General features: G+C 39.2%; 1 pseudogene; it reads right to left on the bottom strand.

The window, feature by feature from the left end:
* Window positions 1-1,180: 1,180 nt before the first annotated feature.
* Window positions 1,181-17,871, bottom strand: part of LOC128576719 (SRSF protein kinase 1-like) — a 172,223-nt pseudogene continuing 155,532 nt past the window's right edge.

Here is a 17,871-nt window from a genome sequence, read left to right as displayed (position 1 = left end):
TTGGACAAAGTAAAAGCTATACATAAAAGCAGACATTATTTGGAAAAGAATCAGAACTCTAGGAAATATTCTTAAATGGGAAAGTTTTGAAACCCAGATGTCTTTTCAGGAGTCATTCTGATTCTTTAGTTATGGGGCAAAAAACTCAAGGGCAATGAGTAAAGTGCCAGTCATGGATTAAAAAAAAAAAAAACATAACAGGGCAGCACCTGTGGCTCAAAAGAGTGGGGCACCGGCCCCATGTGCTGGAGGTGGTGGGTTCAAACCCAGCCCTCACCAAAAACTGCAAAAAGAAAAAAAAAAGAAAACCAAACAAAAAAAAAAAAAAAAAACATAACAGCCAAATAACTCTGCTCTTATGGTAACATAAGAACATACATAGGAAAGGACTGTTTACAGAACACCTGAGGTTCTTAAGAAACTATTATTCAATGATTCCATTTTTGTTTATATTAAAATCATATTTCAAGGATCGATTCAAGGATCTTAAAAGTTATTAAAAGAATCTGACAGTGCTTTGAACAGTGATAAAGTGGTGCCCAGATTCAGTGTTATACACCTCATTAAAAAAGATAGTAGCTTAAAAGTTGCAGGAAAATAACGTGAACATAGAGAACAACAGAAATAATCCAGGAAGATGATGTAGCCTGGATACAGCAAGTCTAATGTCTCTGCTGCACAAAGAATTAGCAATACCCTTTCTCCCCTCCTTATCCTTATGCTGGCAATAGGAATGAATTAGAAAATTTGACTCTTAAATAAAAGGATGGACTCATAGATCTTCCCAGTTTTTTTTTTTTGTTGTTGTTGTTTGTTTGTTTGCAGTTTTTGGCCAGGGCTGGGTTTGAACCCACCACCTCCAGCATATGGGGCCAGCACCCTACTCCTTTGAGCCACAGGCACTGCCCTTCACAGTTCTTTTTAAAAAGGATGACCTAGTGGAAAGGCAAGGGTATAAGGAAAGAGCCTGTTTCACTTTTTAGTCCATTAGTCTTTGGCAGAGTCCAACCAAGGCCAAATTCACATAGGATGCCCAATGGCTGTAGGGATCTTCATATGGTCAAGTAAGCAAACCCAAATGAACATGTTGGATTAAAAAAAAATCTAGAAACCCTTGAAAAAAGAGCTTCACCCCCAAAAGGAAAGAGGAAATGCTTTGGAGGGGGATGGTTAGAGAGGGTCAGTGTGTGATCTCTGCTACGGTGCTGGGAAGGAGCTTAAGAGTTGAGCCGGGGTGCCAGAGACACTCAGCAGCAGTGGCTCTCTTCTCAGGGATCAGCTCCAACATGGCCAGTAAGAAATCTGTGAAGCCAGCTGCCTCTTCCTTAGACTAGTCATCCTTCTCCACTAGAACCTCACAAAGGCCCCAAGGTTTTAGCTTCGTGATGTGTTTCAGGTCACTGTTTTTGGTGAAAAGTTCCTTGGAATATTTTCCTGCCACAATGAGCTTGCAAGGCACCTTCCCCAGAAGTTCTATGATCAATGCAATGTGATCTTCATCTCGAGTGTATTCTTCCCCTGAATGAGGTTCAAACAAACAGTCACCTGGCCACAGTTCAAAGGCCGTGCATGCTGTGCTCCAGATGTCAGGAGGAATATTATAGCAAGATCCTATTAGAACTTCCAGGGCGAAGTACTGCCTTGTTTGAATATCTTCAGTGAAATGTTTGTGCACCCAACAGGCATTTCAAGATCAGCAATCTTCACCTTTAACTTTTCTGCATTTTGTGGCTCAAAGGGATTAACAAGAAAATTTCCAGCAGTGAATTTTCCTTTGTTGTCCAGTGCTCCATTATGTTCTTGCTCTTGTTCATCTTCACAAGGTAGCTCTGCCCAAATGCTTTCCTGAAGCTGGCTGATATCCTGTTCTTTGAATGACTGATCTACAGCTGAGGAAGACTGGCATACCAAGGTATCTGACACCTCAGGGGTAATAGGTATACAAGAGTCTGTTTCTTGAGATGTGTTGCTGTCTCCATTTTGGAAGCTTAGGAAACTAGGTTCTTGCTTTAAATGTTGGACATCACAGTCATTAGCATTATATAGATCCTCTTTAAGCCTCAAAGTTTCCTTATTACTGTTCTCAGTATAATTAACAATTTCAATTACTCCATTACAATTAATTTCTGCTGCACCACCCTCTACACCACGTTCCATAAGAGTTTGATCCTGGCTCATGGTACTTGACTCTTCAAGTTTTTCTTGGGTCATTTTATTAGGTGGGTTCTCTTTCAAGGGTCTTTCAACAGGGCTCTCTGCTTCTTCTGGCTTGTTTGGTCTTTTTTGCCCAGGGCCCGACATTTCCTCAATTTCCTGCATTCACTTCTCTAGTAACTCTGCCTGGCGCTTCTGCTGCTTCTTCAATTTCTTCTTCTTCTTCTTTGACATTTTGTCAGCTGGTTTAGGTTGGGGAGGGGTACTGACTGCAGATCCGGAAGGTGGAGGAGCTCCAGATCGCTGCCACTCTATTGCTTCTGCAGCTAGCCTCCGAATGTACTACTCATTTACTGACAGCAAGATGTTTTGGGGTTTAATGTCAGTATGGATGATACGGCACTTGGTGTGTAAATAATCCAGACTCTGTAACACTTGCTGAATAATTTTTTTGACACAAGGCAGTAGAAGCCCCTGATAGTTGGATTTGATAATCCACTTGAGTAGATGATGTCCCAAAACTTCAAATACCATGCAGATATGTGTTCCATTAACTCCTGATATTTTAAAGTCATCTAGTAGTTGAACAACCATTTCTCTATTTGGATGGTTAGGGTCTGAATTGCGAACTGATTTCAGCAACTGGATTTCATCAAGTACAGTTTCAGTATAATGTTCAGCACTTTTAACTACTTTCATTGCCACAAATTTCTTCCCCTGAATATATCCCATGATAACCACACTGTTGAAAAGTATCCCCAGCCCATCTTTCAGATCACATGATATCTCACATTGAATACATCTCCAATTTTCACAAGATGATAACCTCCTTCACAGTAATCATGGGGATCTTCCTGCTCATCATCATCAGATCCCAGAATCTCCTCTTGCTCTGGGAGATCACCCTCGGAGTGGGGAGCTGAGCCTCGGTGCTGAGCTTCAGATTTCCTTTGGGCTTTGTCCTTCTTGGCCTTGGTCCTTTTCTTTAGGGTCTGGAGTGCAAGCACTACAGGAGAAAGGGATGGATGAAGGACAAATGTGGAGGAAAGGAGGTGACCAAGGTGAGGTTGGAGACCCAGCAGGGGTACCAGGCCCGGCTGTGGGGCCTGCCCAAAGGGCAGCAGCGGGGCCAGCGCTGTGGCTCCGGTGAGGTGGCCGGCCAGGGGGCTGGCGGCCCATGGGGCTATGAGCAGTACCCAGGCAGGATGAGCTGGAGGGGGCTCAGGTTGGGTCTGGGGGCAGATGGGCAGCGATCTGCTTTGCCTGCTGAAGGCTGGGCCCTGCAGTGTGATAGTGCATTTTGTTGTTGTTGCAGTTTGGCCAGGGACAGGTTCGAACCCGCCACCTTCAGTATATGGGGCCAGTGCCCTACCCACTGAGCCACAAGCACCACCCAAGATAGTGCGTTTTTATCAATAGAGCAATGCTTCCCCCATATATGTTTAGCAATAGAGCATGCTTCCCCCATATATGTTTATAAATACAAATTGTGTGTCATCGTATCAGGATGTTACATTTCCATACAAATAAAAACAGAAGTGCTTAAAAGATGAAGGAAAGATAAATATAATTACTTAATATCCAAAGTATTCATCTTGTCAACTCCCTGGGGTACACACATCCCACTACCAAAAACACTCTGTGATATCCTTGCTCCCTAAAACTCCCAGAAGGTGCTTCAAGGACTATTGCTTACAACGGAAAAGCTGAATGAGTCCTAGGACTCCCATACTGTATTATTATAACTTCGCATACAGCAAGTCAGCTTCCACCTTTGTGATATATTTGGGGGTCTTAAAAATGATTTCAATGGGAAAAAATGTTGCTCTGCAAAAAAAAAAAAAAAAAAGTACAAAAAATAACAATAATAGGTTTGAAACCCACTTCTCTTGAGCACTGTCTTTTGGTGTGAGCTTCTAGGCGGCCTTTCCTGCAGGTGGCACATGACATCACTCGGCCCCAGCTGTTCCTTATTAACTCAGCCTCTCAGTGAAAGATACAGCCTTTTACAACTTGACTTTTTTAAGCAGACAGCCCATTCTGCAAATCCACTAAACACACTGAACACAGTTAGACCACCACATTCCATTCCATAAATATAAATTTGACAAATAAATCCTGTGTCTTCACAGCCTCCACTAAGACGTGGATAAATTTGAAGTTGTAAAGGACACCAGGCTTGGCAAAAAAGCATCCCTGTTTTATCACCCTAAAAGAAATGCAGGCAAGTCAACTATACCTCCGATCGGTCAAAGCTGAAGAATCACCAGTAGCCCGTAACCCTCACAGAGGCCTCTAAACCATTTCCCATATGAACGAACTTTGTAAATATGTTCTCTGCCTGCTCATAATGCCTAATTAGGCCCTGACCATGAGGCTAAGAGGTGGAGAAGAAAAGCCAGGATGCTTGCAGGCTGCCACTTGAGTTCACAGTGAAATGACAGGCAGCGTGCGTGATCCAGGGGAAAGAATCTGACAGTCACATTTCAGTCTTTCAGCCACATCTGTTTTTTACATGGGGAGGTTGTGGCATCAATAGTGTCATCTTCTAATAGAAAGGACAACTACATATAATGCATAATTGCTGGTCTAAATGACTTGTTATTTTGACTGCCTATTCTAAAATGTCTATAATTGCCTCCAATGAGACTTTGAATAAATGATAAGTGAGCACAGGCGATCACTAGTGGAGACATAGCATGGCTATGGAAAACTTAGTACAGATTATTTTGTCATGTGCCAATTTCCTCCAATTCCTGATTACGGTCACAGGCATTTGTACTGCTTTGATGGTATTTCCTCCCACTGTGTTCCACTAAGCAAGGGAAGGACTATCACATGTAGGTGTATAAAAGACAAGGCAGTTTATTTTCAAGGGCAGTGAGCAAAAGCCGACTGAGCCTGATAAATTAGTTTTATAAGATTTTTAGCTCATGCCAAATCCTGGCCCTTTCTGTAAAAGGAAACAAAGTAAGGGAGAAGCACACCTCTCTGAGAGTTAGTGCCATCTCTCCAAATAAACCCCCCACCCCGTATGCTTGTTTGCCAAGTCCTAAAATAACAAATCACTTCTTTATAACAAAATTGTCTCCCTAGAATAATAGGCTTCAGTGTGAGTTCTGAGAGAGCAATAGCTCCTCTAAATGACAGCAAAGGCTTGCAGCAGGGATATGAGGCACATCTATTTCAGGGCTTCCCATTAAAGAGAAAAGCAGTTTGGTAAGAAATGAAGTCATTTCCTGACTCATTGGGATGCCATGTTTAAACCACGGTTTTCTGCCTGAGGATACAAAGGTTGAAAAGATGTGTCGGAGCCAAAAAGAGGTAAATCATCCCCTAAAGATTCAGGAAACCAACTTTTTTAAGGTCCTTTACACACCACTAGAACATATTAGAGAAAGAGGCTTAGTGAGAGCCTCCATCCCTTCCTTCCATAGTAAGAAGATCCTCCATCCTCCATCCTTTGTTAAAACCAGTTTCATAAAAGATCAGATTATATATGATTACATTTTTAAAGTATGGAAGCAATAGAAGCAGCTCAATGTTTAGGCATTATAAACATCAAGCAATGAAGAGAAGAAAGATTCAATGCCTGTTGTTTTTGTATGTTTCTAATATAAGTTAGTCAAAGTATCCAAAAAAACCTATTTTGTGAAGTGACATGCAAATCAAACCATCACATCATATACTTTAACTTTATACAATTTTATTTGTTAATTATACCTCAAAAAAACTAGAAAAAATTAAAAAAATAAAAAAATATAATGACTATTTTTGAGTAATGATATACAACAATTTAGTAAGAATTCTAAGGATTTATTTTACCAGAAAATTTTTCAGTGTCAAGTCTTACTGGTAATAAAAGCTAAATTTTATAATTTAAAAAAAAAATGAGATGCCACTTTAACCTATCACATTAACAACAGGTGACAAAACAAGGGGGAGGTGGGCATTACCCAGAGCTGATGAGAAAATACAAACCAGTTCAACTTTCTGCAAGGTAATTGGGTAATGCATAACAAAAGCCTGAAAATGTTCTCATGCTTTAATCTAGTAACTCTGCTTCTCGGAGTCCATCTTAAAGCAATAATCTGATATTTGGACAAAGACATATTCACAAAACTATAATTCCAGTCTTGTTTAGAGTGAAAAACTTAAAAAGCAACTTAAATGACCAACCATAAGAGAAAAATGTTATCACCCAACGCTAATATGACGGCACATCATATAACCAATTCAAACTATATTTAGGGGGTTATCTGTAACAATAAGGAGCCATACCAATAAAAAAAAAAAAAAAAAAAGCCGGGCGGTGCCTGTGGCTCAAGGAGTAGGGCGCTGGTCCCATATGCTGGAGGTGGCGGGTTCAAACCCAGCCCCGGTCAAAAACCACCAAAAAAAAAAAAAGCCGTGTGGAAAATGATACAGGGTGCCTACAAAGTTACTGTGCAATTTGCTATATTAAACTATTTTAAATTGCACACTAACTATGTTCACCCTATATACATACAGGAAGAAAAACTATGCAAAAGAATCCCTAATTGGGTATCACTCTGGAGAATGGGATGAAAATATCTTCCCATTTTAAATATATTTTATCATTATTGGTGTCATATTGATGTATACACACAGTAAGCCTCTGAAACCCTGGTGGTATTTCGTGATTAGCCTGAATCTATAAGTATCTTCATAAATTTCTCAAAGAACAGTAGAGTAAGGTGTCTCTGCTGGACCACCTGGCCTCCAGGCCCCAAAGCCTACCAGGAATGAGAAGAGGCCAGTGTTGGGAATAACCAGCCTGAAGACTACCCAGTAGATCAGAGTCACCCTTTCAGGAATACTTTTAACTGAACTTGAGTATTTCCACAGATGCCAAAACCCAACTGATAGACACCTGTTGAGTTTCGGCTGATTTCTTATGAAATATTCAATACTGAATACAGATAGGAAGAGGGGTATCAAAGAAAGATATACAGAAACAGCAACCACATCCAGAGAAAGAAGCAAATGGGTGAAGAAAGAACTAAGATATAGTAGCATCCTCACTTTGGCAGCATATACATATATACCAAAACTAGGCGATATAGAGATCGGCATGGGCCTTGCACGGGATAAATCTGTGAAGCATCCTATATTTTTAAAAATCAAACAACCCCATTAAAAAGAAGGCCAAAGATATGAACAAAAGCTTTTTTTCAAAAGAAGATAGATTAATGGCTAACAGACAAATGAGAAAATTCTTGATACTAATCAAGGAAATGCAAATTAAAACCACAATGACATATCACCTACCACAATGAAAATGGCTTTTATCAAAAAGTCCCAAAACAATAGCTGCTGGCATGGATGCAGAGAGGAAAGAGGAAGGAACACCTATATACTATTTTAATCAAAAAGACACATACTCGAATGTTTATTGCAGCACAATTTACAATCACGAAGATGTGTTATCAACCCAAGTGCCCATCAATTTGTGAACAGATTAATAAAATGTGATATATGTATATCATGGAATACTAGTCAGCCATAAAAAATGAATCAATGCCTTTTGCAATAATCAGATGAAATTGGAGACCATTCTCCTAAATGAAGTATCACTGAAAAACAAACACTACATGTACTCACCTATAGGTAGTATTAAATTGCAACTAACTAATCAGCCCTCATGTTCACAGAGGGAAGTAAAACTCAACAGAAATCAGGCGGGCAGGAGGGAAGAGGCGGCGATGGGTGAAATCATACCTAATGGGTCTAACATACACTATTTGAGTGATGAGCACACTTATAACTTTGACTCAAGTAGTACAGAAGCAATCCACGTAACCAAGACATTTGTACTCCTGTAATATCCTGAAATCTTTTTTTTTTAAATAAATCGTAACTGTGTACATTAATGCATTTATGGGGTACAATGTGCTGATTTAATATACAGTGTGGAAAGCTTACATCAACCTTGTTAACATAATCATCACCTCACTTAATTATTTGTTGTGATAAGATATTTATACTCTACTCTTAATAGTTTTGTTTTTTTTTTTTAATTGCAGTTTTTGGCCAGGGCTGGGTTTGAACCCGCCACCTCCAGTATATGGGGCCGGCGCCCTACCCCTTTGCACCACAGGTGCCTCCCTCTTAATAGTTTTAAAATGTACCATTGCATTATGCGCATTAGATGAGGTCCCACCAAATACACTTCCTCCTTCCAACCTCCCCCCTCCTTCTTTCTGTACTATAGTTTTATCATTCATATGAATGTGTAGGTGATTATATATTGGTTCCATAATAGTATTGAGTACGTTGCATACTTTTTCTTCCATTCTTGAGATACTTACTAAGAAGAATATGTTCCAGCTCCACCCATGTAAACATAAAAGATGTAAAGTCTCCATCTTTTTATGGCTGCATAGTATTGCACAGCATACATTTATCATATTGGTTAATCCATTCATGGGCTGATGGGCACTTGGGCTGCTTCCATGATTTGGCAATTACGAATTGGGCTTCAATAAACATTCTGGTGCAAATGTCTTTGTTGTATAATGATTTTTGATCATCTGGGCATATACGTAACAGGGGAACTGCAGGATCAAACAGTAGGTCTACTTTTAGTTCCTTGAGTTCTCCAAACTTCTTTCCAAAAAGGACATATTAGCTTGCATTCCCACCAGCAGTATAGAAGTGTTCCCTTCTGTCTATATCCATGCCAACATCTGAAGTTTGGGATTATGTGATGTGAGCTAATCTTACTAGTTAGATGATATCTCAAAGTAGTTTTGATTTGCATTTCTCGATAATTAAAGATGATGAGCAGTTTTTTCATGTGTTTGTAGGCCATGCGCCTGTCTTCAGAGAAACTTCTATTCAATTTTCTTGCCCACAAAGAAATGGGGTTATATTTATTCTTTTCTTATTGATTAGTCAAGTTCTCTGTGGACTCTAGTTATCAGACATTTGTCGGAAACAGAACCTGCAAATATCTTCTCCCATTCTGAAGGTTGCCTGTTTGATTTACTTACTGTGCTTGCCCATGCAGAAGCTTTTTAGTTTCAACAGATCCCAGTAATAGATTTTTGGTGTTGCTTCAATTGCCAATTATTCCGAAATCTTAAAAGGAAAAAAATATATATATTGACTGCTTTCCATGTTCCATGTGTCGGGCACTGGTAAATTTCCATGAGTCAATACACAGAGTAAGATGTTTGTATTAACTTAATTTTTACAATAGCTTTATGGGATAAGTATTTCTATTTTCCCTTTTACAGAAGAGAAAAAAATGAGGCCCAGAGCTTGAATAAGTTCTCATGGCTCTTAGGACAAAAAGCAGGGATGTGACTCCAGAGGCTTCAAGCTCCACGTCTTCATCACTATGCACACAACCTCTATCTATCCAAGCCACGATGGTTCCACCTTTTGAAGTCCTATACTTCTTACCATCAGTCAGGCATATTTAAGATTGAACATTTACAGTGTTGCATGTTTGTTGCATTTGCATGTTAATATAGCATGTCTTCCCAACTAGACTGTAAAACATTGAATACAGAAACTGTAAATAATACTTCTCTATAATCCCCACAGTACTTAGCACTATTCCTCACTCATTAAAGAAGATTTAATTGGACCTTCAGTGAAGAGATAACTTTCAAAACAACTATTCTGATCATCTTGCAATCAAATAAACTCTGCCAACATTCTTTGCTAAGAAGCAGTCATCTTTTGAGATTGCTGAAAATTTAAGTTTAGAAAAAAAGAAGCTAATGCTTTTTTATCTCATTCTATTCCTTTTGACTGATGAAACAAAAAATAATCACTTTGCATCTCCAAAGTGATCCACCCCCGTGAAAGCAGGGGGAGAGTGAGCCATCACTAGGACACAAATGTGCTCAGCTCAAGGCAATCAAATAAATCAAACAACCCCCAAAATATAGTTAAAGCAAAGTGACTCAGACACAGTTCATGTTTTTAGTCACTTAGAATCCAAAGTTACTCGGAAACACGAATAGTTTTTAAAGCATTACTCATTTTGCTTTCTCTGATAAAACTAAAATAATCCAAATACAATTATCTGAATGGTTATAATTTAAAGATTTAAAATACATGCTCAAAACCTAACATTTCAAATTAGTGCTGCTCTTTAGGACAAACTCTAACTAATAATAATGATCTGGTATAAAAGTATCCTGGAGAAACTAATTTCCTACCATTTTCTTTTCATTAAGCTAATCTATTAGAAAAAAGAGAAAAAAAGATCATTCTTCCGTGGGACTGTCCTAGAGAAAGCACAGCACTGTAGAAACCATGCACCTAAAAAATCTTCACTCAAAATTGAAAGCCGTTTTCCTTTCTCACATATGAAAGCATTTATTCCCCTGCTGGAAAACTGAATATGGTTCAAGACCTTTATTTAAAAATAAATTGAGTTTCACCAAATTAATAAACTAAAACAATTTTTAAGTGATCTTATCAGTAGCTCAAGGGTGACAAATAGGTTTAATCATATATTCCAACTCCTACTTGTTGGTAGTAAAGACCTGGATGCTGTGTTGAGAAAGATTCTGAGGCCAAGTCCAAGTTGATCAATTAGCACTATCAACAATGCATGTGGGAGAGGAAGTACCAGTACCAGGAATTTGTGCTAACTGCTATAATTTATTAGAAGCAAAATGCAAATTCTCAGTTTAAAATCAGGGATATGGGCCAGGAGTTTCAAAGGTACCATTGGATTATTTGGTTCTGTAAAGATCTAGATTCAACAAGATTTGGGGTTTTGCTAGGCAATTATGATGAAAAGAGAAAGGAACAATGGAGCTGATGATAGAGGCAAAGGAGTGATTGATAATTGTAAGAGAGAATTCACTGTAAAGAAGTGAGCCAGATTTATGGTGCTCTAATCAAACAGCAATAGAAGAATAGGAAAGGAAATGAACATTAATTGACAGCCTCCTACATGCCAAGCACTGAATTTGTTGCCTTACCTCAACCACATACTCCATAACAGCATCCCCCTATTACCTTAATTTCAATTATTCTATTCCCTAAACATCCTTCCTATCTTGCTGGGGTAGTCCCTTGAGTATTCAGTCTCCCATTAATTCTCTACCCCACTGATATGTGCAACCCCTGGTCTCATCACACTTTCACTGTTCCTCACCTCCCCACCAAGTCCTCACTTTCCTACTTACTCATCATAAACCCATGGGCCATTATTAATCACTCCTTTGCCTCTATCATCAGCTCCATTGTTCCTTTCTCTCTTCATCATAATTGCCAAGCAAAACCCCAAATCTTGATGAATCTAGATCTCTGCAGACTCCAGACCTGTATTCATGCAACCTAAAATTTGTCAGAGAAAAAAATTCCAGTACCATAAAAATCCAGTACCTCACTCTAAAATATACAATTACTTCAAATGAGTCCTCAGTAAGGCTGGCAGTACCACTGTATTTCTTTCTTTTTTTTTTTGTTTGTTTGGCCGGGGCTGGGGTTGAACTCGCCACCTCTGGCATGTGGGCCGGCGCCCTACTCCTTTGAGCCACAGGCACCGCCCCACTGTATTTCTTTCATCCACTCACTCTCCCACTAGACATCTACCTAATAGTTTTCTCTCATCAAATTTTAATGTCTCTTGCTCCTTTACTTACTTGTAATGTCCCTGTTTCTCACTTCATGGAAAATATAGAAACAGTCAGAAGATTATTCCCACAGGCCCCCACCACCCCATCTACCTACCTATCTGCAACAGGTTGTGAATACTCTACCCTCTCTTCTAATGCAATGGATGAGCTAACCTTTCTTCCTCTGATCAAAAGCCAACCCCTTCAGAACCTGCTCGCTAGATCCACCTCTCTCTTTTAATCAAGGACATCCCTCCAGCAATCTTTTCCTCCCTCTTGGCATGATCAATTTTTCCTTTTCTACTGAATCATTCCAATCACCAACATCTAAACATTCTCTAAAATAAAATTTTAAAAAATTTTGTCTTGAATCCACGTGGCCCTCCAAGTACTGCCCCATTTTTCTGCTCCATTTTATAGCAGAAAATTCTTGGGAAAACTTCCTTTCCATTTCTCTTTCCAGTCTTTCTTGAATCTACTCCAATCTGGCGTTTGTCTCCATCCTCACCCTACTCTGCATACACCACTGAAAACATTCTTGTCCAGGCCACAAATGACTTTTTCATTGCTAAATCCAATGATCAGTTCTCTGAACTCATCTCTCTTGACACATCAATAGCATGTAACACAGCTGGGAGTCTCCCACCTTGAAAAGAAAAGCTATCTTCATTGGCTTCCAAGAATACCAAACACTCCCGGGTTTCCTCATATCTCACTAACTACAATTTCTCAATGTCCTTCTCACCTTCCCAACCTCTAAATATTAGAGTGCTCAGGATCTCATCTACTCTCTGTCTAAATCCCACTCCTTTAATAATCTTACTTAGTCTCACAGCATCAAATGCTATCTTTATGTTAATAACTTCTTAATATGAACTCCAAACCTCTTTCTCTCTTGAACTTCAGACCATTATGTTTAATTGCCAACTTCGTAACTCAACTGAAATATCTAATATGCATCTCAAACCTTTCACTTCCCAAACTAAACTCCTGATATTCTCCAAAAAACTCACTCACTCTATAGTCTTCCCTCCCTCAGTAATTCCATGAATCCAATTGTTCATTCCAAAAAGAACTTGGAGTCATCCCTGAATTCTCTTTTTCGTTCCTCATATACAATCCATAAGCAAATCTCCTTGATTCTATCTTTAAATCTGGCCACTCTGCATCTGACTACTTCATGGTCCAAGCCACCATTATCTCTGCCAGATCATTTTTAACAAGTAAGTCATGTCATTCTTCTGCTTGAGACCCTTCAATGGCTTCCTCTCACTCAGAATAAAAACTGAGGTCCTTTCAGAAACCAAGACCTTATGGTACCCTCCCCATAGACATTTCTCTGACTTTAGCTGCATGTTTCCCCACTCACTCCACCTGAATCACATTATCCTTCTTGTTCTCTGAATGCAGCATCCATCCCCCTACCTCGAGACCTCTGTACTTGTTATTCCCTCTTCCTGGAATGCTCTTTATCCAGATATCTACCATTCGCCTCAAATTTCATCATCTCAATGAAATCTTCCCTGACAACCTGATTTAAATCCTGAGAAACTTCTAGAATGTCCTTTCACCCTGTACTGTTTTACTCATCTCCATAGCAGTTTTCACCATCAGATATACTATCTATTTTATATAGGCATTTGTTTATCTTTATACCCTCACCAGAATAAAAACTCCATGAGGACAGAAATATCTGTTCATTGATATTTACTCAGGACCCAGAACAGTAACCTAGTATAAAACAGATGGTAAATATTTGTTGAATTGATGAAGGAATAAATGTTATCTCACTTTATCTTCACTTCAACCCTACAAGATAGATATTATTATCCCTACTTTGCTGATGAAGAAAGTGAGATGCAAATGGTTTGAATAATTTGTCCAATAACATACATGTAGTGGATACAGGAGTCAAGACCTATAAAGTCACACCTTTTTTCAAAGCCTACCTTTTTTCTCATGACATTGAAGAATCAAGTATTCATTCTGTCTTTCTGATATGAACTGTGCCACTGCATAATCAAATGCTAGATGAAGGGAGGGTCTTTATTGAAATACTAGAACAAATGAAGTAGAAATTAGAGAATTAGAACATCACTATTTTGCAACCACTAATCTAAGCATTAAGCATCAAAGGCTGTTAGCATCACAAAAATAGAGACATCCAGACGTTATGCGCCTGCTGATGAATCACAACCTCTATAGTCTTGTCAAAAAAAAATTGAAATTGAATCTGAACAAACCTCTAGATTGGGGATTGTCAACTTCAGCACTGACATTTGGATCTGGATAATTCTTTCCTGTGGGGGAGTACCCTGTACATTATAGGATGTTTAATACTATCCCTGGCCTCTACCTCTTAGATGCCTGTAGCACCACCCACCCCATTGTAAAAATCAAAAATGTCTCCAAATACTGACAAATGTTCCAGGCAAATCACTCCTGGGTGAAAATCACTGGTCTAGAAGCAAATACCACTCTATAGACAAAAGAGGACGAGGAATATGTTAAACTAATCACATGGATACAATCAGCAAAATACAGACTATGGGAAACATCACAGATCAAATGACCATATTCTTCAATGAATAAATTTCCAGTAAAAAAGGCAGGGATGGAGGGAGGAAACTTTCTTTCAAAAAAAGTGACTACTATAAAAGTCACACAGGAAGGAGAGATGTGATTGAAGTCAGAATAGGAGTCTTGGTGGGCCTGGGAGCTTCTCAGGTAACTGATGAGATTCTATTTCTTGACTTAGGTGGCATTTAAAAGGGTGTTGACCTTATAATAATTCCTTAAGTTTTATATTTGTTGTATGCTAGTTTCTGTGTCTATGTTTTTCTGGTAAAAAACACAAAAATAAATGAGTGAACACCCAGTGAATAAACTGAAGGTGAAATTTGCCTTCCCTTCTACAACACTTGGGTTGAAGTTCCGTGGGAACTATCCTTGAGAGAACTTTGAATTTATTAAGTTCAAGTCAATGTTTATATTCCTCTGGGCCAGAGGTGTAAATCCTCATCATGGCTTCAAAAACCTCTTTGGAAATCATAGCAGGACTATTGCAACCCTACACAAGCCATATGTGTGATGTCCTTATCTTGGTCTACTGTTGAAGAAGCGTCTCACATCAAATCAGCAAATACCCACCAGGGAGCCTGCTGTGATCCAGGCGGTCTGCCAGGCACTGTAAAGGAAGCAAAATGCAAAGCAGTGAAGTCTTCGCAAATGTGAGCAAGGCTCATGAGAACTGTGTGGGCTGAGTAGAGATTTGTGGGACGATGACTTTTAGAAGGATTCGCAGACCCGATAGAGACACGCCACAGGTGTACCTCCTTTCTTGCAAAAGACACGCTCCTGAAGAGTTCTGTGGTGATTAAATTTTTATAAATTTAATTATATTTTCTCATTGACTCACATTATAATCAGAGAGTAGCTTTATCTACATTTTGGATTAATCTTCAACTGGCGGTGGCTCCCAACAGTTTAAGTTTCCCTGCTTCTCTGTCAAGTAGTTAACAGTTTATAAACAAACATTTAAAGGCACTATTTAAAGGAACCCTTGAGTGAATCCTTTTGAACAACAAAGGATTCTTTGGTAAGATTAATAAATAATCATTAGATTGGAGGCTCATCAAGCTTTCTTAAAGTACAGCATACCTATACACAAGACTCCACCGTCCTTTGATAGGATTTCATTGTATTAATTTAACCTCTTTACCTAAGGATCAGAATCTGCATTACATGTTTTAGGATATCTTACATTATTTATCTTCTCACTTTTTCCTATAACATTTGGAAATTTTTCCTATACCATTTTTCCAGAGACTCATAAGAAACACTACTAAATGTAGCTCGTATTGCATATGTGATGCAATAGGACCTTGGGTTGCAGGCCTCAGTGAAAAATTAAACAGTAATAGCAAAATGCTACTAAATCCAGAAGAAAGATGATTTGAAATGATGGGTCCACTAGTTGAATTCTTTGGGACAGAAGATACTCAAGCTGCTCACCTTAAAATGGTCTCTTGAAAAGTGGGCTGCCAGTAGATGATCTAACACACGCCCACATAGGACGAAAGCTTAGCTCTAGCCAAGTTGGGGGCAGGGGGTAATGAGGGGGGCTTGGTGTGCTCCCACTTAAAGGGCACAAAGTAGGGGTATATGGCACACCTTTTGAGTATGGGACACAACTACAAGAAGGACTCTACCTAACAAATTCAAATATTGTGACCTAGTTAGTTGTACCTTCACAACAACCTGAGATTTTTAAAAAAGTAGATACCTAGAACTACAACTATGTTATGAACATCATTTTTCTTAAGGGTTGCTCTAATTCATTTTTCTTAGGGTGGCTGATGTGAATAAAGTAAATAAGAATTTTTTAAAAGTAGACTACCTGGAAATCTCAAGTAGATCACTGAAAAGCTCTTTGGTGCTCTTTGGCCTCATCTTTTCCAACCATGTCACCACATCTTTCCCCTTCCCCTCCACACTACCTTGCCTGTCTGCCCACAATGACTCCTCCTCACTTTTCTGTTTCCCCCCATTAACATTTGACTCTTACTCAGCCCTCCTGATAATTTTTCCTAGACAAATCAAAGAAAGATGCTGTCCACACTTTAATGGCCCACAGCACAAAAGCCCATCACACTTCACATTGATCAGGTCACACTTGGGTCCAGAACATGGCAGAAGAATTCCCAAGCTGCTAGAGAATGGCAAAACCCTGGGACTGCTAATGTTTCCCCGTTGGTTTAGGTAAGGTTGCTCCCACACTTCATCTTCAATGGGATTTGTGGATGGGTTTTTAATATAACGGCTCTCCCTGCTGGTTACACACACTCAAGGAAATGTGATTTATGGTGAGTTTCAGTCTGACCAGCTTTGTTATTTCTGATTAAAGATCCCATTTATTTTGGAGTAAATGGTTAGGGGTTAGTTCACTTTTTTGTCTTTGGTGGCAAGAATATAATTTATAATTGGTTTATTTTAAAAAACATACTAGAAATAAAAAATGGAATGCAGCACAGAAGAATAAATCGAGTCAGTTTTATTGTAAAAGGGGAAAACTATGCTCTTGCCAAACCAATTACTTTCCATGACTTAAAGGACTATTTCCCAGTCTGTGCTCAAAAAGCTCTCTCCATAGGGAATTTATCTGACTGTAGCGATATGGCATTGGAGGTATAGTTCTAGAGCAACTATAGAATTCTGCAGCTTTTGACAAGCACTTCACTATAGCCATCATAGGAGGCAAATCCTCTTATAATCCCTTCCCCTTCAGCATGGGAAGGGCCTATAAATTGCATCTAATCAATACCACATAATAATAGTGAGGGGGTTTCTTTTTACAGATGTAAAGTCCCTAATCAGTTGGCTTCATTAATCAAAAATAAGATCACCCTGGGTGAGTGTGAGCTAATCAGGTGGTGTGTTTTAAAAGGGTCTCAGGATCACTGACTTGAAGCTTCAGAGACTCTCCATTGCTGACTTTTAAGAAGCAAGCTTCCATGAATTCTATGAACAACCACCTGAGCTTGCAAGTGGATCCTTCCCTAATGGAGCCTCGAGATGAGAATTCAGCCTGGCTGACACTTTGACATCAGGCTTGCGAGACCCAAAGCAGAGATCTCAGCTAATCAGTGCCCAAACTTAGAGTAACTATAACAAACGGTGTTTGTTTTAAGCCTCTAAATTTGTGGCAATTTGTCATGCAGCAATAGAAAACTAATATAGCCATGAAAAAACAACAGTAAAATAGAGGTCTTTTTACTCTGATCCCTCCTAGCCCATGAGAATCAGTGAGTAGAGAAATAAAGAAATAAGAGCATCACAAATTAGAACAAGTGCCTCCACTCTCACCCACTCTATCTACCTTTCCATGGCTGCAGGCGTCCTCAAACTTTTTAAACAGGGGGCCAGTTCACCGCCCCTCAGACCGTTTTAAAAAAAAAAAAAACTATGAACAAATTCCTATGCGCACTGCACATATCTTATTTTGAAGTAAAAAAACAAAATGGGAACAAATACCATCACACTGCCGCATGTGGCCTGTGGGCCGTAGTTTAAGGACCCCTGGCTAAGAGCAAAGGATCTAGGACAA

This window comes from Nycticebus coucang, chromosome X (genome assembly GCF_027406575.1).
Source record: "Nycticebus coucang isolate mNycCou1 chromosome X, mNycCou1.pri, whole genome shotgun sequence".
In the NCBI taxonomy this organism is placed as follows: domain Eukaryota; kingdom Metazoa; phylum Chordata; class Mammalia; order Primates; family Lorisidae; genus Nycticebus; species Nycticebus coucang.
The sequence above is the reverse complement of the archived record's forward strand: the minus strand, read 5'-3'. Positions and strand labels throughout refer to the sequence as shown.